Source organism: Triticum urartu, chromosome 4A (genome assembly GCF_056163025.1).
Source record: "Triticum urartu cultivar PI428250 chromosome 4A, HENAU_Tu73, whole genome shotgun sequence".
NCBI classification, from domain to species: domain Eukaryota; kingdom Viridiplantae; phylum Streptophyta; class Magnoliopsida; order Poales; family Poaceae; genus Triticum; species Triticum urartu.
Genome location: NC_141876.1, coordinates 97,031,792 through 97,051,713, shown reverse-complemented (window position 1 = coordinate 97,051,713; position 19,922 = coordinate 97,031,792). Strand labels below are relative to the sequence as shown.

At 43.4% G+C, this 19,922-nt stretch overlaps 2 long non-coding RNA genes across 4 annotated transcripts; both read right to left on the bottom strand.

Moving 5' to 3' along the window:
* Positions 1-1,496: 1,496 nt before the first annotated feature.
* On the bottom strand, positions 1,497-7,483 carry LOC147974954 (uncharacterized). Its single transcript, XR_015600435.1, has 4 exons — positions 6,920-7,483; positions 4,725-6,331; positions 3,952-4,021; positions 1,497-3,260 (listed from the first exon to the last, which is right to left on the bottom strand). It is a non-coding gene; the product is annotated as an uncharacterized LOC147974954 (long non-coding RNA).
* An 8,798-nt stretch (positions 7,484-16,281) lies between these two features.
* On the bottom strand, positions 16,282-19,538 carry LOC125550925 (uncharacterized). 3 transcript variants are annotated; one of them, XR_007302041.2, is made up of 4 exons: positions 19,206-19,538; positions 18,979-19,114; positions 17,454-17,713; positions 16,282-16,470 (listed from the first exon to the last, which is right to left on the bottom strand). It is a non-coding gene; the product is annotated as an uncharacterized LOC125550925 (long non-coding RNA). The 3 variants fall into 3 exon arrangements; XR_007302040.2 differs by having other exon boundaries at positions 17,454-17,571; XR_007302039.2 differs by having other exon boundaries at positions 17,454-19,114.
* Between the last annotated feature and the right edge of the window lie 384 nt (positions 19,539-19,922).

Genomic DNA, 19,922 nt, shown 5'->3' with positions numbered 1-19,922 from the left:
TATTTTTATGATAAAGATGCAAAATAAAATAAAAGCAAAATAAAAAGCAACGGAAATAACTAAGTGTCGGAAGATTAATATGATGAAGATAGACCCGGGGGCCATAGGTTTCACTAGTGGCTTCTCTCAAGAGTATAAGTATTTTACGGTGGGTGAACAAATTACTGTTGAGCAATTGACAGAATTGAGCATAGTTATGAGAATATCTAGGTATGATCATGTATATAGGCATCACGTCCGAGACAAGTAGACCGACTCCTGCCTGCATCTACTACTATTACTCCACACATCGACCGCTATCCAGCATGCATCTAGAGTATTAAGTTTATAAGAACAGAGTAACGCCTTAAGCAAGATGACATGATGTAGAGGGATAAATTCATGCAATTTGATAAAAACCCCATCTTGTTATCCTCGATGGCAACAATACAATACGTGCCTTGCTGCCCCTACTATCACTGGGAAAGGACACCGCAAGATTGAACCCAAAGCTAGGCACTTCTCCCATTGCAAGAAAGATCAATCTAGTAGGCCAAACCAAACTGATAATTCGAAGAGACTTGCAAAGATAAGCAATCATACATAAAAGAATTCAGAAAATTCAAATATTGTTCATAGATAAAAAAAGAACATGGTATGGTAGACGGATGAAGTACATACTGATGAATAACAATATATAATATATTTAGAAGCATGATGTCCAAACTAAGCAGATCGCATTGCGATAGTGTAGAATGACAGTATTTGAATTTGAAAACATGTTATCATGAATGGAATATGTACTGAAAAACAAGAAGGCATGCCATATTTACATGCATGATCAGCAGGCTAAGCACAAGGCATTGCAACAGAGTAGATGCACTCCAGGACATTATATGCATGCTATACCCATATCATGGGCCAACTTAGAGCAAGGACCTTGTGGGGTGAATAAGATTCATCATCTTTCTGCAAGTCTTGTGAAGAACTGCCTTTACATGTTCCATCATATTGGGTATCATTGACGTCAAGTTTGTTGGCCGTTACATTGCTCCGTGAGGTTCTTGTGGATAAATTAGTGTGTGCAATTATATCTGACATGCATGGAAGACAACTAGTAGTTAGATTTATGTAAAGAGTGCATGTAGGAGACGACTAAATAGTAGGACTGGGGTTAACTAGCAGCAATAGGTCTCAAACACTAAAGGGACAGATGAAAGCTACAGAATATGTATCGTTTGTACTCGAGATTAACTAGATGGCACACAAAAGTATTTAAGAACAACATATGTAATACTAGAAGTGGTATAATACTATAATCACCAGCCTGTGGGATAGCATTGGCTAATCTAATCTATTATATATAAAAAGTACTTTACGGGCTAACCAGAAAAAAATTAGTCTAAAAATTACCACAAAAATTAGAAACATCTAACCGTTAATTTAATAGTCCAAAAAAATATGCCCATTAGATTAGATTTGACTTTAAAATTACCCACCATTGCCATTGTGTTATAAGATATAGTGGGGAAAAAACTTCCCTCACGTCTACCTTTTTTCCTTTAAAAAATCTTAACCTACCGAGGCCAACTTACGAACAGAAGAAGCGATCTAACAAAATCAGAAGAGACCTACGCTCAGGAACCCAAGCTTGCCTAAATCATCTTAACCGCCATTGCCTTGGCAAAATACCACAAGAACGATCCAGGCTACCACGTATACATGCTTCCTCCTCTCAGGTCAGCAATCTAGGCTTCCACCCCTACGTCTTTCCTCCTATCTCAGTTTTTACTCAAGCAAATAGGACCGGAAGGCACATGTCGCCCGTCCAAGGTGGCTCACACAACAATATACAGCATGAGGAACGGCCCAAGCCAAGATAGGTATGTTAATCGCTTCTCCCATACAATCCAACCCTACCCTGTTCATTTGCATGTATTCTCTTTTGTTTTTGTTTCCAATACCATATACACTAATCTCACAATCAATCTTACGGCCTATCACATATTCTTTACACCAATCTCACAATCAATCTCATGATTCCATAGACAAACTCATGATATGTTAGACTTGTACCCATCATAATGTTGCTATTACAGTTACTCCAAATTAATATACACCACCATGATGGCTTTCCCTCAAAGAAGAAAAGGAACTCTCACAAGCAAGTTCCCCTAATATCCTCAATTGCGCCATCGATCGAGCGAGCCTCCAGTAAGTACCATTTGCACAGATCGTGTAGAAATGACATATAGTTTAATCTTTTCTCAAAAGCACCAACAGAAACAAAAGGTATGACAACATAATCAAATAAGCTTTTCATTCATGTCCTAAGTTTCCTTTGTGCTTGTTCGGTGGTTATTGTACATCAACTTTGCATCCTAGATTACAATCTTATCTTATTCTTACAGTTCAATCTTTTCCCAACAGCAAGAACAGAAACGACAGTACAATGCACACCTAAAAAATCTCTTATTTCTACTATGGTATTTATGCTTATGCAGGGCAAGTAATACAACAGAGATAGCTAGAGATGTAAGACTATATAGGAAAAGAAAATGCGAACAAAGAATAATCCAGAACCAGTGACAAAAACAAAATCAATAATCAGTCAGGCTAGTATGACTAAGAGGTAAGTATCAAGGAAGTTCAATCAAGATCTACAATTTGGACATTCAAGAACCTTATATTTCTTTTAGGGGCATGTAAACGACTAAAAATAACACAAAGTGTATGACAGAAAAAACAAGGATAGAGAAAAAATCACCAAATATGTAAGTTCTATCAAATTTGTTTCAGTACCAACAAGAACAACTAGACAGTATGAATTTTAAATTGATGTTGAATTAGGAAACTTGAACAGGACGTTGGAGAGGGCAGATATGGAAATTTGGAACGTAAGAAACCCAAGTTGCAAGTTAGTGATGTGATGCAATTTTCTGGTACGAAGAAAGAACTTCAGGTAGAGAGAGAACATGCCATCTTTCAGATTATGCTACCAACAGGCAAGGTTGACTTGCACTATTGAGAGAGCCGCTGGATAACACCAAATTGCTAAGGAAACACAATGGAAAGAGGTGGAAAAACGACATGAAAAAAATTCAGATTGTACAAGTCCATGTTCGCTTTCATATCAACGGGAGGAAAGGTAGACATAAAAATAAACAATGGTCATGGACCTTATGTATTTGGAATGAATGGCTAAAAATACCACAAAATAGGAACACTACTACCTGAAGGTAAAGATAAAGCACGCACAGCACAGTTATGCACCTATGACCCTACAAATGAGGTAAAAATAGGATTAACACGTCAGCATCAAAATACAAAAGGGAGTCAACCAATCGTCATACTGTCGAGGGCCTTAAAAATATGTTGGATAGAGATAATAGACTAGCAAAAACACTCAGAATGGCAACCCAAGTTGCAGGCTTGATTGTGAATGATACAATAGGGAATAGAAAAGGATGTGATATCATTGTTCAGTACAAAGAGATAAGGCCGAGAAGAATATCACAGAACCATTCATAATTCACGGCTTTGCAGTATCCATTATTATTCCCCTATAGAGAAGATATAGAGGAAATATACATTACATATTAAGGTAAGGTGCAAAATTCAAGAGAAAGCATGTAACAATTTTGGAATACTATGAGAGTCATATACAACACCATACTAATCAATCAAAACACTTCCTGGTGTGTCAAAAGCTTAAACTACAGTTCAATGTGGATGCCCTTGCATGCATTTTGCAGTACAAATTGGACTGGATCAAAAGACACCAAGGAAACCTAAGAACGGAATTATATGCTGGCTTGCAAGAGGCAATAGAAAGAGAAGATACAAGAGGTGAGCAGGTATGAAAGAGAATACAACTGCCATGTGCCATCCAGCTTCATAGATAGCCCAAGATACAAAGCACAAAACTGCCAAGATGCTATGGCAATATGTCAGTGGGCTGGATACGCATACCTTTTTGTGACATTCATGTTGAACGCAGCTTGGCCGCAGATATAGTCTATGCTACAGGAAGTAGGCCAAGCTGCATCGGAAAAACCTGATATTGTTGACTGAGTGTTCCACATAGTTCATGAGAGACATAAGAGAAAGGGGGTACTCAAAACACTTGCATGTAATATCATGCTGACTTGATCAGACCTGCTATTTTCTTTTCTATAGCAAATGAACTAATAACAAGGATAACCATAAGTAGATGGAAAATTAGTACAGTGCGAACTATCCTCAAAATAAAATTGAATTTTTTATGCTAACATGATATGGAAGAACAAATATGATCTACTACTCCTAGAAGTATTGGAAACATGCATCAACATTCGATCGAAATAGCTCAATAATACCAATTGTCGACTCTATATATTATCTAATATTTAAACCTTATTCTATTGTACAAGTCAATAGCGACAACATCCACATATCGTTATAGTTTGTATGTAAAATGCAATAGCACCCATTTTCATATTCACTTATTAAAATTAATTATATCTTTGGAAAATAGTAAAACTATACCTAATTACAAATGAACTTATTAATTTCTTAAAAAATTTTAAATATGAATGGGGACAAGGGGCCTAACACTTCAGATGCCACTCCCAAGTACGGAAAAAGTGTATGGGGCACAAATAGATTTACATATTTCACTAACAAGTCGTACCTTAATGTACATTATATGAAACAAGAAAAAAATATGCCAGTATGAGATAGGCTGGAAAGGAAGAAGGGGGGACCTGCAGGTGAATAATGAGCCGCCGAAGTAGGATGAAGATGACCTGGCGGGGCGCCTCGCTCCGGGACGGCCACGATGCGATGGAAGACACGCCGCCAGCATCCTCACAATTGAGGTGGATTCAAGCTGGATGTGCGAGACGAAATCAACGCCCACGTCGCCTCCAAGGACGCCGACGACCGCGGCACTTCAAGATCGACAAGCTCGCCTCCTCCATTGTGTAGCTTCTCATTGAGCCCTGCTAACCCTCCATCACCGTTCAGCTTAGCAGATCGAGGAGGCGTACAGGGAGCCAAATTAGGCACACGAGAGGGCCACCCCGTGCGTGCAGGTGTGTAAGAGCAAGGTCACGGCAAGGAATCAAGAGGGGAAACTGAGGTGGTGTTCGGAATTAAATCCGCAGCGCTCGGGTGGAACAAAATTTGTACAGAGAGAATAGAACAAGATGAGAAGGGGATCAGGCAAGAGCACCGTGTGAGACTCATTTTTTTCTTGAGCGTGAGACTGAATTTTTTTAGGAATGGTGAGACTGTGAGGTGTGTGATGTGTGAGTGCGAGAGAAGCGATCTTATTGGGCTTCCACGAGAAACAATGCGTGCACGCTGTCTACATTTGACACACCCACTTGGGCTTCCACCAGAAAAAAAAACTTTTTTTCTAAAAAAACCAAAATTTCCTACTATTAAACAGTGATTGCGTACAGTATTGTACACCCCTAAAAACAGGTGGAGTTCAGATAAGTGCGCTCAGAGTAAATACTAAATTATAGTCTAATTTTCTATGCTGCAAAATGTTCTGAACAAATCAAAATATATATTACATGATCATAAAGAAAACATATTAAACCTGTACCAATCATTGATATTTGAAGTATGCATATGAAAGTACAATTTCATATCAAGTCGGTACAAACTATCATTTAGATCCTACGGCCACATCCGGCAAACACACGGGCTGGGGAGGTGCTCCCAAAAAATTCGATGAGAAAGTCTTCACCCAATATTTCCAAAGAATGAAAGAGAAATTATTCTCATCTTATCATGAAAAAAAATACCAAACATATGTCTATGGGTAAAATCATGTTTACAATCATCCTTGACAAACAAACGATAATAATTATAAATGTCATCACACTCGGTTCCAAATTTTCTTTACACAAATAAAATAATTTGTTTTAATTATTAAACTTCAAAGAATTCTAGCCCGCACATTGAGCGGGCCACTTTGCTAGTGGATGATAATTATGGGACAACGTTACCTAAAGAACAAGTCTCTTAGCTGAACTATGGAACAACGTTAACTCCTGAACAAGACCCATAAGAGATCAGCATGAATATACAGTGAAATATGGTAATCTATTTTCCATGCTGAGATGAATAACAAAGCCATAAATGTAGCACACAAGTAAGATGAGGGTACAACCTATCTGGCCGCCATCCGTAGGAGTGAGCATCATGTGCTGACTTGCCGATGGCCCTGCAGTTGTTGTGGCTGTCCATGTCGAGCACGCGCATTCGATGCAGGGAACTGTTGAGTGGGGACTATAGTTCCCTCCTAGTGTATGCTTCCCTTGTTGGAGCAGCTGCGGTGAGTCGGAAGACGGTGTGGCTGAAGATGCAGAAAACGCATAATGTTAAGAACGACACATCTCTCTGATCCGAAGAAATACCCTAAGAGATCAACAGCAAGGTACGAGAGTGGTCACGCGTCTGTTGACTGAAGACTAAATTGGGGTCACACGTTTTTATTTTATTTTGGTATTGTCCGATCTATGCCGGATGGCTTGATGGTCGTCTTGTGCCTCCCGGTTGACACTGTTCGGAATCTTCCCCAAAGAGTTAGCGACCACCAGCAGAGTAGCCTGCCTCCGCCGTCCGTGGCCCCGACCAAAACCCCGCTCCCCACCCCGCCGGACTGCCATGGTTGTGCCGCCCCCAAGCCAATCCACAAAGACTCGCTGTCATCCAGATCCAGCGGCGGCAGTACCTTCAACCCATGCAACTCTAAGATAGCCATCTAAGCGCTGCTTCTGCGACGAACTTGCGCCCCCGCACCCTTACGTTAGACACCAGCCAACCGGCAGCCTAGGAGCTCCGCCGCCTCGAGGGGTGTTGCTTTCCATTGGGAATCGATTGGCCCAGAATAAAATTCAGACAACTGACACCTAAATAAAGTGATTTGACATGAGGGTGTGACCTATCTGGCGGCCCGGTGAAGTAGGCAGCTCCAGCTTCCGAGTCGGTGAGGCCGGCGCGGTTGCGGTGGCTACTGGCGGCAGGGAAGCAGAGATGTCGCGACAGTCAACGGCTACGGGGAAGCAGCGTCGGGGCTCTGGACGGATCCAAAGTTGGAGCCGCTCCGGCGCCATGAACAACGGCGGTGGTGAATCGGCTCCGGTACAATTCATGCAGCCGTCATCGAGGCAGATCTGGCAGCACGGAGTAAAAGGCACACAGCCCAGTGCACGACGACAAATGGACAGCGTCTCCGGCATTAGGGAGGAGGGCGGTTGTGAATTCGGTGCGGTGGGGGCACCATGGAGGAGGGGCTGAGGTTTCGCGGCTCGGGAGAAGGGAGCTTCCGGCGAGAAGGTGATTTGGCGCCCACGAGGTATGAATGGGGAATTGGGAGGGCGAAACATGTCTTACAAACGCATTTGTGTGAAATGTGTGTGTGTGTGTGGGAGGGGGGGGGGTTATAGTTCTACCCCTGCTTTTAGGCTTCTCGGCTTGGGTCTGTGTACTAAGGGTCGAGGATAGTAGAGTAACTTTGCTTCTCCCAAATAGTGGACGCGAGCGATTTCGGGCGAGGAGGGCGTGTTAAAATAGTGTGCGCGAGCTATTTCGGGTGAGGAGGCGTGTTTTGAAATAATGGGCACGAGCTATTTCGGGCGAGGAGGGCGTGTTTTGAAATAATCGGCAAGAGCTATTTCGGGCGAGGAGAGGGTGTTTTGCCGACCATGGTTTATGAATTACACAGCACATGTCATTTTGGCCGAGGAGAAGGCGCGTTTGGATGAAGTTAACAACCTACCCTCCTTGTACAATGGGCCAATTGATGTGTGTCCCACATAGGCCGGTAATTTCGCGTCTCCCATTTATTTGCTCTGGCGAATTCCACCGAGAAGATGTTGTTTAACGGTTCATTCAAATTTTGGGAGAACGAGCATCCACGTCTACCTTACCAAGTCGATTCAAATCAAATTTTGAAATATTAGGTTGCCACTTCTTTTTTAGATGGAGAGATGATGCTCGGGAGTAATGTGTTTTTACATTCTCGTTGCTAATGATTTACTATATGACAAATAGTTGACCCACTCAAAAATGGGAATCAAACCCAAAATGAAATATCTTGATTCAATGAAATAGCTCGTTCACCAGGTCAAAATAGTGAACTAAATCCAAAATTTAACACCTCAATCGAGTAGCATGTTGTATAGTATTATAGTACTCCATGAACATGTTGAAAGTCAAATTAATGAACTTGTTTGATATACGCATATCTCCGCTCATGTGTGGATTGCAGACAACATGTTCTCCAATTTAAATATTTGAAAGCAAGTTTATATCCAAACATGGTTCATATCAGTCTTTGATGCATAAAGCGCGACCTCCCCCTCTCCCGGACTCCTGCTCTCTCTCTCGTCGACAATCTTCAATTCTGTCGCATGCATCCAACACACAAACCTTCTTGGTCCCTCTCCCTCTCTCTCCATCTCTCTCTCTCTTTGTGTGTGTGGGGGTCTTTCTAGTTCGCATGCATATATACTCCATCTATATGTCTCTCCCGTACACTATGTATGATTCTCTAGTCCAAGCTAAATATCTTGGGTGCAGTCATCGTACGCACACAAATTCCTTGGCCTGTTGCCCGTAACTCTCTCACGCACCACTCTATCGTCTCCGAGCTCTTCCCTCTCTCTCAAACTCTCCATCTCCCTGGGTCACACATACACATGCATATCTCACTCTCACTCGATAGACCCATCTAAAACTCTATCTCTCTCCCTCGTTCTTTCTCCATCTCACACACACAATCTCATGCCTAGCCAAGTATGATGGTCTCTCACTCAATTGTAGGAACACGCAGTCCCCCTTATATGTATATGACTAGCTAATCTTAGTCTCCATCACTAACATGTGCATGGTCTATCTCGATTTCTCTCGGGGCATCTTTCTATCGCGCACACACCTCGTCCCTCGATCTCCCACCCATATAGTCCCCTCACGATCTCGAGGGGATCTCTCTATCACAAACACACCCTCTCTCCCTCCCCATGCGTCCATGTTCTCCATGTGTCCCTCTCGACCTTTGTTCCTTGTTGGCCCGACCTCTAATGGACATGTGCTATAGGGGTGTCTCTCTCCGTTGCAAACAATCATGCACTAGCTATCTTCGTGTATCTCCTCACCTCGCTTTTCTATCTCGGAGATGCATGCGTGATATGTTTGCACAAGAAACAAACAAACACGCTCTCTCTCTAATTTATCGTTTGTTGTCCCTTTCTCTTTCACACACATACTCTTTTTGCACACTCACTCATTCTCCTTCATACGCACTTGATCTCTCTCGAATCTTCAGTCCATAGCATATAGATTTATTGAAAAGTCAAACATCACAAAGTTTGACCATGTACGTGGAGAAAAACATTTACATCTAGAACGGCAAACATATACCATTAGATTCATCATGAGATGTAGTTTCATATGATGTATCTTTGGTATTGTAGATATAAATAACATTTGCGTAAACCTGGTCAAAGTTTCCAAAGTTCGACTTCTAAAAAATTTATATGCACTGTATTATCAAGCGGATGGAATATCTCTTTCCACCTCTCAGCTATCTGACATACCACTCAGCCTTACCGGGGCTCCTCTATCTCTCTCAAACTTTATATTTCCCTGGTTCACACATACACATGTCTCGCTCGCGCTACATAGACCCATCTAGCACTCTCCGCCCTTGTTCTCTCTCTATGTGACACGCACCCCCCCTAAGTACCATAATCCCTCACTCCATCATAGGCGCACACACTCCCGCCCTAAGTATGATTATCTCTCACTGGCCATCAGGAACACACATATTGTCTCCTTCCATCCATACGTCTATCTCGATATCTCTCGGGGTATCTTCTATCGCGCACACACCTTTTCACTTGATCTCCCATCAGGTAGTCCCATCACAATCTCTAGGGGATCTCTCTATGAAAAACATACACTCTCCTCCCCATGTCTGCATTTTCTCCGTACGTCTCTCTCGACCTCTCTCCCTTGTTTGTCAGACCCCTCTTGGCCACGTGCTAGGGGTCTTTCTCTCTCGGTTTCAAACAACCACACACTATCTCCTCACCTTGCTTCCCCTGTCGAAGATGCATGTGTGATATGTTTGCATAAGACACACATGCTTTTTTCTCTACTTTTATCGTGTGTTGTCCATGCCTCTTTCACACACGCACACACACTTTTTTTAGTCACTCTTTCTATTTCACACACACTCTCTCTAGTTAGGTACTCTCTCACGTCCATAAGCATATGGATGTTTTGAAAAGTCAAACCTTAGAAAAGTTTGACCAGGCATATGTGGAGAAAAAAATTTACATCTGGAACGATCATTAGATTCATCACAACATATACTTACTTCATACTATCATTTATCTTTGGTATAGTAGATATAAGTAATTTCTTTATAAACTTGGTCAAAGTTTCAAAAGTTTAAATTTTAAAAAAATGTTGGCACTACATTATCGAACGGAGGGAGTAGCTCTTTCTCTCTCTCTCTCTGCTATCTCTCATGGGCCTCCCTTGTCACTCGAACTCTCTATACCAACGGATTATATGGTCACTGTGTCAGCGTATAGCTCTGTATATTGTTTAGTTGACCGGTCAACCAGTCCACATGCTGCCTTGTCAGCTTGTGTTCTCTATCTTTGTGTGCTGGCCCATGTGGCAGTGGGTGAAAATAAGTAAACTAGAGGCCCATCTGACATGCGATGAAGTAAACAAAGTTCAAACCACTCGGGGTAGCACCCCGCACGCTAGTAAATTGAGGGCACACTTCTTTCGCGTGAAGGACGCACTCGCGCACAATTCACCACTACGCGATGGCATGCACAGAAGGACGCACTCGCGCACACCCAGTAGGCCAGCACACAACACACACCAACACACGTGTACACCGGCGTCGCCGCCGGCTGAGATGGACGGTGAGGCAGCCAACAAGAAGATGCGGCTCAAGCCAAAACCGCATCCGGTGAACCTGGACTTCATCAGCAGCCTCCCCGACGACATGCTGCTCGTCATCATCGGCCTCCTCCCCACCAAATCTGTCGTGCGGACCGCCCTGCTCTCCCGGCGGTGGCGCCCCCTCTAGCGCCGCGTCCCCCTCAACCTTACCATCGCTAGCTGCCTCTGCGATGGGGATTGCAAATGCATGGCTGTAGTCTCCAAGATAGTTTCATCGCACCCTGGGCCAGCTAGACGCCTTGACATCCGCATGTTCAGTACCAACTGCAAGGTCCAATCCAAGTTCGACAAGTGGTTCTTATCCCCCGCCCTAGATCAGCTCGAGGAGCTCAGCTTCGAAGCTGGACGATGTCGCTATCTGCCGCTGTCCGCGCTCCGCCTCACGCCAATGCTGCACCGTGCCAGCTTCAGCTCCTGCTATCTTCCCCAGATTAATGCCGCGCCCGCCCTTCTTCTCCCTCAACTCAAGCAGCTCGACCTCTTCGACGTTGACATCTCGAAGAAGGCTATGGAGCACCTGCTCCACAGCTGTACTGCGCTCGAGTACCTTCGTCTTGAGCAGATCCACGGGTTCATTAGCCTCCACATCGGCTCGACGAATCTTCGATGGATTTATGTGTCTTGCTGGCCCCGCAACAAGACGTCAATTGGGAAGAGATCACTCGAGCTGTTCCACGTTATGGTCATTGAGAATGCGCCTTTCCTTGAGAGATTGCTTGTATCTGATCTAGAAGGTCCAACAAAAATCAGGATCATTGACGCGCCAAAATTGACAGCGTTGGTGTACTCGTCTACAAAATTCTCCGAACTCTTTATTGGATCCGTAATCGTTCAGGTACATCACTCATCTTCTTCTCCGTCTACTTGAAATTCACATTTTTAAATTTCTTCTTGATGTATTTACGACTGTCATCTAGAAAATGATTCCCACAAGCTTGACCTAGTCTCTGCGCACAGTGAAGATCTTGGCAATAAAATCCATTGGCCACAATCTGGATCAAGTTGTTGGATTCCTAACATGCTTTCCGTGCACGGAGAAGCTACTCATCGAGGTCAAACTTATTTCCTATTAGTAAACGGTAATCACAACGTAGCTCAATTTTTTCGTAATTTTCCCAAATTACGATGACAAGTGTAGTGTTCAAAACTGCATCTACACACTGCACCAAAAGAAATGTTTTTAGTATTTTTTTCTCACATGATCACCTGCATTGTTTTTTGTTGTACTACTATAGTAGCCTAGGCTAGTCATAGTGGAAAGTAACTTGGACTAGTAACTCTATGGTTACCCTAAGAGCAAGTACTACCTCCGTCCTGGTTTACTCTTCCTATTTTGTAGTATCAAAATTTGACCATAGATTTAACTGACAAAATGTTAATGCATGTCACAAAAAATTATATCCTTGGATTCATATTATTTGAACATAATTTCAAATGGTATAATTTTTTATGACATGCATTGGCATTTTCTTAGGTAAATCTATGGTCAAAGTTTTCCAATAAATACAAGGTAGTACAAAAGTGGGCTATAACGGCCCTCCACCAAGTAGGCCAAAGCACGTGCCAAATTCACTTGTGATGCATTTGGCATCGATGCCCCTCCATTGCCCACCTGGTGCTCCAATCTGGATCACCTGCTTTCCTCCGGTGACTCACGTAATGAAAAAAACCTTGCGTGGGAGAAGGAGAGGACTGAGGCAATAAAAAAGCACTTGTTTGGGAGAGTGAGAGGCTGGTGTAGTTGGTTTGATTGATTTGTTTATACATGTGTGTTTGTGTGCACAGTGGTGCCAACTCTCTCACATTGCGAGAGCGGTGCCAAAATCTTTTGATTTGACATCGATGCGTATTACATGGCATACTTTTGAGAAATATGGCATTGTCCACATAGTGGAAGGCAACAAATTCCCAAGCTCTTCACGTGCTCCTAGGTAAGCGAGAGGAAAGAGAAAGAGAGAGAGAGAGAGTGAAAAAATATCACTAGCCAGCCAACCCTATCGTATGAGCGAATGATATTGGTACCTATTGATGACACATCAATCTTATACAGACAACTGCTCTAATATGTTCTCTTCTTTGCAGATAAAAAAAGATCAGAAAGTGAAAAATGTGTTGCACTATAACAATCTCATCGAATGCCTTGATCTCCATCTTACAGAAATTGATTTGATCGACTACTGAGGCAGCACATCTGAGATTAAATTCGCCAAGTTCTTTGTTCTGGAGGCAAGTGTGCTCAAGGTAATGAGGTTTGGCGTTCTCTAGCGCAATAATGAATGGCGTGCTGATCACCGCAAGCGTCTAAGCCTAAATGACAAAGTCTCCACAGAAGCTGAATTTGTTTTTGAAACATCAAGTGGCCAGAGACTCAAAAATTTATTTGCCCATTAGTGACATGTCAAGGCGGTGGATTTTAGTTTGTACGAAAGTTCTTACATAAACTTCCTAGTAATTCCCTCTTCGTAGGTGCAGCATTACTCCTAACATTTATAATATCAGTTTGAAACTTGTAATATTGCCGTGTCCTATTCCTGCATTTCAAAATCCTACGAATCAAAGAGGTCCTGAGTTGGTGATGATGTTGTTCCTGCCATCTTTCACCAATAGCCGTCGGATCTAGATCTGACGCATACAAACCAAACTTCTGTAGTTTTGCAACAAGATGCTCGCACTTGTTCCCTATTTACAAACAACTCCTTGTTTCTCACAATTAGCCTTATCTCCTCCCCACCACATCTAGAAGGCCATGGAAAAATCTGGCACGATGGCCGCTGCCAGTGCTGTTGGGGGAAATGACACCTATGGGATGACTGGAATCCCTTCTACGGTTGGCGGGCGCGGGGTTATGAGATGAGCGGGATTAGGAGTCAGCACAGGATCGTTTACCCAGGTTCGGGCCGCGAGGATGCGTAATACCCTAGTCCTGCTTTGGTGTGTATTTGAGTGTTCTTGAGCTCCTGAACTAGCTATGGTGTCTATGTAGTTTGAAAGAGCCAAATACTTCTCCAATATGCCATGGACCTCCTTTTATAGTCGAAGGGGCTCCCACAATGGCATACAGGAGGTGGAAAGGTGTACAGTGAGCAAGCTTATCGCCTAGCATTACGAGACAAGACACATTAAATGCGCTACTTAGGTGTCCCCTTGCTTTATCGAGGACGGGAACGGGGCCCGTCCCATCCGTCGCTGCTCCGCCTCGCTTTGACACGCGCGTCCAGGCCAGCGATGCATGCAGTGCCATGTAGGCTAGTAGGCTGCTGAGATGGCGTGGTGGTAGGGTCTTCACGAAGATCTGCATGCCACCACGTAGGTGCTTGCTGAGTTGGCCTGGAAGCCGCATGTCGCCACGCAGGTGCCTGCCCAGCTGGTTGGGCTGGCAGCTGTATGGGAACGACGGTGGAGTTTTGATGGATGCGGGCTTGGCTATGGACACGCGGGCGTCCTCGGCAAGGGTCTTGCCGGGGCCCCGGCAAGGGTCTTGGCGTGGTGGCGGTCGTCCCCGGCAAGGATCTTGCCGGGGATCTCGCGAACTTCCTCGGCAAGGATCTTGCCGAGGATCATCGTCTTCTAATCCTCATCTGATCTCGAGTATTCTTTGTCTTCACAAAGATCTGCATACCACCACACAAGCGCCTCCTGAGCCTGTGTTCCAACATTGTCAATGGTGGTGGAAACTCTAGGCTCAAAGGTGGCAATGATGCTGGTGCGGGGCAAGTTGCCATGGCAAGGCTCTTGCCGGGGCTGCGGAGGCCGCCCCGGCAAGGGTCTCGCCGGAGGAGTCCATCTCGCCCTCATGCTCTTCGTGTCTCTGGTCTTGGCGTTGCTTTGTCGGTCTTGGGCTTGGGCTTCCCATCCTTGCCCTGCTAAGTGTGGCCGCGAGTGTGGCTCTCACTGCCCGTGCACAAGTAAGGGGTGCAATGGAGAGCACCTACTTTCGTACACCGACAGGAGCCCCCGGGCCTGGGCCACACATAAGCGCCATGCATTGTTGGACCAGGCCCAGAATGGTGCATGCTACCTCTTGAGCACTGCGTTGGTTTTCCCTTGAAGAGGAAAGGGTGATGCAGCAAAGTAGCGTAAGTATTTCCCTCGGTTTTTGAGAACCAAGGTATCAATCCAGTAGGAGGCCACGCACGAGTCCCTAGCACGTACACAAACAAATAAATCCTCGCAACCAACGCGATAAGGGGTTGTCAATCCCTACACGGTCACTTATGAGAGTGAGATCTGATAGATATGATAGGATAATATTTTTGGTATTTTTATGATGAAGATGCAAAGTAAAGAAAGTAATAAAAACAGCGCCAGAAATAGCTTGTTGTCGGGAGATTAATATGTTGGAAAATAGACCCGGGGGCCATAGGTTTCACTAGTAGCTTCTCTCAAGACCATAAGTATTTACGGTGGGTGAACAAATTACTGTTGAGCAATTGACAAAATCGAGCATAGTTATGAGAATATCTAGGTATGATCATGTATATAGGCATCGCGTCCGAGACAAGTAGACCGACTCCTGCCTGCATCTACTACTATTACTCCACACATCGACCGCTATCCAGCATGCATCTAGAGTATTTAGTTCATAAGAACAGAGTAACTCTTTAAGCAAGATGACATGATGTGGAGGGATAAATTCATGCAATATGATATAAACCCCATCTTGTTATCCTCGATGGCAACAATACAATACGTGCCTTGCTGCCCCTACTGTCACTGGGAAAGGACGCCGCAAGATTGAACCCAAAGCTAAGCACTTCTCCCATTGCAAGAAAGATCAATCTAGTAGGCCAAACCAAACTGATAATTCGAAGAGACTTGCAAAGATAACCAATCATACATAAAACACTACAAGAAATATGTTAATACATGACAGTCCTGATCCGTCATGGATTAGTGAAAAACTGTCATGGGTGCCTGTCCATGACAGATTTGAAATCCGTCATGTATATCGCGTCATAATTTTATAGCATACCTTACATGACGATTCTTGTCCGTCATGGATCTGTCCCAGGCCCGCCCAGGCCCAATCCATTGTGACAGAGCAATCCGTCATGGACTAACACATGTAGGATTTTTGGTTGACCAATTAGAATGACGTGTCTACCTGCGTGGACATTATTTTTCTTCACAAAATTCATCATGGTTGAGCACATTAAACCATTTCTTTCGGCCTAATTTTTAGCACAATGCGTTACACAAAGCCTAATGCCAATTTTGGTCCAGGAGAAAATATTTGTTAAATGTACAACATTACACAGTTCAACCAGTATGCAGCCTTCTCTATGTATCTACATCATAGCACTTTATAAAATCCTCAAAAAAAAGATAACTTGCATTTTATATTGACAAAATATATCACACATCATGAGTACAATTCATTTTACATCAACAGATCATACAAACTATTGAGGCTGTTATTTAGGTTCTTGCTGTCGGCCCTCCTGATGGCAACCATCATGTTTGATTGTGATGAGCAGCACCAAGTAGCCCACTTCCCAATCTTACCTGCATATTTACAAGAATATTAGATTATTTTAGATATGAACAGATAGTAGAAATAATATAATTACAACAAATATAAAAATGAATTACATGTTGTCCAAAAATCTTAAATCTTATAGTGCCTAGAAATGAGAATAACAATGTATCTACTATAAAATAAGAGTAAACATGAGGTTTCTTATAAAATTATCAAAAGAAAAATGTGTCAAGTGACAAAGTAATACACACGTCAGAGAACTAAGTACTATATCATTGAGGTTGTCATTCAGGTTCTTGTCGAACCTCTTGAAGGCAGCTATCATTTTGTGGTCATACCTAGAATATTTCACTAACAAACATATGCATGCTGTGAAGCCTCTGATCATCGAACCGGGCAGCGTAAACTTCAAATGTTCGTATGTCAACAAGTTTACAAATGAAACTCAAATATTTATGCTACAAGTTCATCTCGAACCGCTGACAACAGTAAACAATGCGTAACATATTTAAGTGGTATAGACTGATCAAGCAACTTTAAGTAAATGCCAAAGGAGTGCCATGTAACAAATAATCTATTTACATGGTTACAGGAAATAGACTAGCAGCAATCTGTGAGCACATGTCTCTGTTACATGTGCAACTTTGGCATATACATACAGTTTGACATTTACTTTTCTTTCTTAATATACAGAACAGGTGGGCACGGGGTATAAAACTAGCTAAAATCTTAGCAGAGATACTCCAAGCAGGGCCATAGGTATAACAAGAGCTGTACATATGCTTAAGCTAGATACATCCTTGATACTTATCAAATCTGTAACTCATATAAGTATATAGCATGCTCAGAAAAATGTATCTTGTTCTTGAGCTTCCCGTGTTAAAACAGCATGGCAGATATTTCAAACTAAAATATTAGGTATTAGCTATAATGTGTTGCCTTTGCAGTTTTATATTGCTGCCAACGAAAAAGTTAGGCGATGACAGAAGAGTTCGGAATATGTATTTACCTCCTGTGTTTTGTCACCATGGATCGCCGTTGCAAGGAAACCTCTGTTGTATAGCCAATATCTCAATGAATCAGCTTCTCGTTTTGTCTCCACGAAAATCATTGTTAGTCTGTTCAGGCTAGAAAAATCAGAAAACTAGCATGAGAAAAATCTTAAAGAATAATAGCAAATAAACCCAATTGTTACAATCTAAGATGGCAGCAAATAATACCATATCGGTGAGTACGACAAGGTGCGATGAACAAAATATGTACTATTTGCTGCAACCAAATGATGGTAGTAAGTACATTTCAGGGATCTGACGCTGAACTTGTATGTAATTAGCGCAAGAGCAAGAGTAGGCGAGGAGGACTGATCAACAAAATGATGATATCAGATAGAAAGTTTGCACATATATATAACAGAGAAGCAGTGTAATAGCAGCGCTAGTTAACAATCTTACTCTTGGTCAATTGATTGAGTGAGATTTATGAATTACTTTTATTCCACAAACAAGAAAATCCAAGGAACCAACAGAAGCATCTCATGGGCATTTAATTATTAAATTATTAGTTTCTTAACTAACTAGTGGATCTCAAAAATTCTACACTGCTAGTGCTCTCATGGTGAGAGAAGAAACAGGAAATAGCAAACAGTACGGCCTAGTTCGGCAACACCTTTTTTCCAGAACCATAGTATTCCAACACCTCAGTATTTCAATAGATGGGCAACAAATACTCCAGTTTCTGAAAAACATAGATTTTCTCAGTTTCGATAAAACTGCAGAGGTGTTTGGCAAGTGGCAGTTTTTCTCACTTTTATTTGGTTTGCACAGATTGTTACATTGTTGCATGCATACTTAGCTAAACTCATGGATCAACTCGTGCTAATGGCCACCGTATGCATGCAGCCTTGCACTGGCATGTTTTCTCCTAGATGGTAGGAAGGATCTGTAGTAGTAGAGTTATCTCTTGCAATCAATCAAAGAGCAAGCTAGTTACGACATGCACTGCAAGTCCACATCTGCCGCTCGTCCATCCTTGCCAGCGCCATACGACTGCTCACAGACCTATCAAAGACATCAAAGTGATCTGGAGCGATACACCCCTGTTAGAATCACCTCTGTGTGCATGCGTTTTCAGCCGGCACTAAGTAGTCATTTGTATGAGTGCGTGCGCCCCTGTAGCCGGATAGATGGATCGACTAGCTATCGATTTTTTGTGTCACAGGTGTCGATGGACAGAGTGACAACCCAGCAAGCGTTTCTCAGTTTTTTGAAAAGAGATCGGGACCTCTTTTCTATATACTACAAAAAGACCACGGTTTTAGAGATATACCAATACTTAAAAACTACAAAAATACTTTGGCTCCCAAACGCAGCCTACTATCTCTCGTTGGTTGTAGCTTACGAGTACCAGGAAACAAAGTGGCCACATTTTCTGTGCCAGGTTCAGTCCAAGAGAAAAGGATAGCCCGTGGAGAACTACGCTTGAGCAGAGTAGCAATCACTTAGAAAGAAATGAAAAACAGAGCGAGAAGGGTCAACCTTATTGTTCTCTGTGGAATTGTGCTGGTTGGGGCGGAGGACCTGGCCATCGAGCTCGTCTAGCTCGTCGGGCTAGAGCGTGGGGTCCCGGTGGTCGCCTTCCGTTGAACTGAAGAGGCGTAGATGTCCTGCTGATCTGAATCGAAGCAATAAACTTTCATTGGGGATGGGACAAAAAATGAAGTAATGAAGGAGATAGGAGACGATGGGGGGAAGGAGGGAGGGACCTTGTGCGGGGCGTTGACGTCGCCGGAGAGGTCGAGCTCGGGCCTCCCGCAGGTCACGGTCGTCGTCCTCTCCTCATCCGGCGCTTGCTGCTCCAAATCTTCAGATGGCAAGGTAGCTGCGCCTCCTGGGAGAAGGAGGGAGGCCTGTGTCGCAGATCCATGGCCCAGGTCGTGAGCAGCAGTGGGGCGCCATAGCGGCTAGGGTTGGCCGCCTCTTACATCGGGCCGGTGCAACCGCTGTAGCCATGGATCTCGGGCGGAGAGGTGGAGGCGGAGGCGGAGGATGGGGCCGAAGAGAGGCGAGGCGTGCTGGCGGCGGATGGAGAAAGAGATTGGGGACAGGAGTGTCTTAGGGTTAGCTTTTATATGGGGGAAAATGTTTAGGGCTTTAGGCGGGCTCTAGTGGGCTTGCGGGTCTGTACTAGGCGGTTCATTATGAATTTCGAGACTGTCATCGGAAATCCGTCATGGATTAACAGGTTTGTTGTAGTGAAAGAATTCAGAAGATTCAAATATTGTTCATAGATAAACTTGATCATAAACGCACAGTTTATCGGTCTCAACAAACACACCGCAAAAGAAGATTACATCGAATAGATCTCCACAAGAGAGGGGGAGAACATTGTATTGAGATCCAAAAAGAGAGAGGAAGCTATCTAGCTAATAACTATGGACCCGAAGGTCTGAAGTAAACTACTCACACTTCATCGGAGAGGC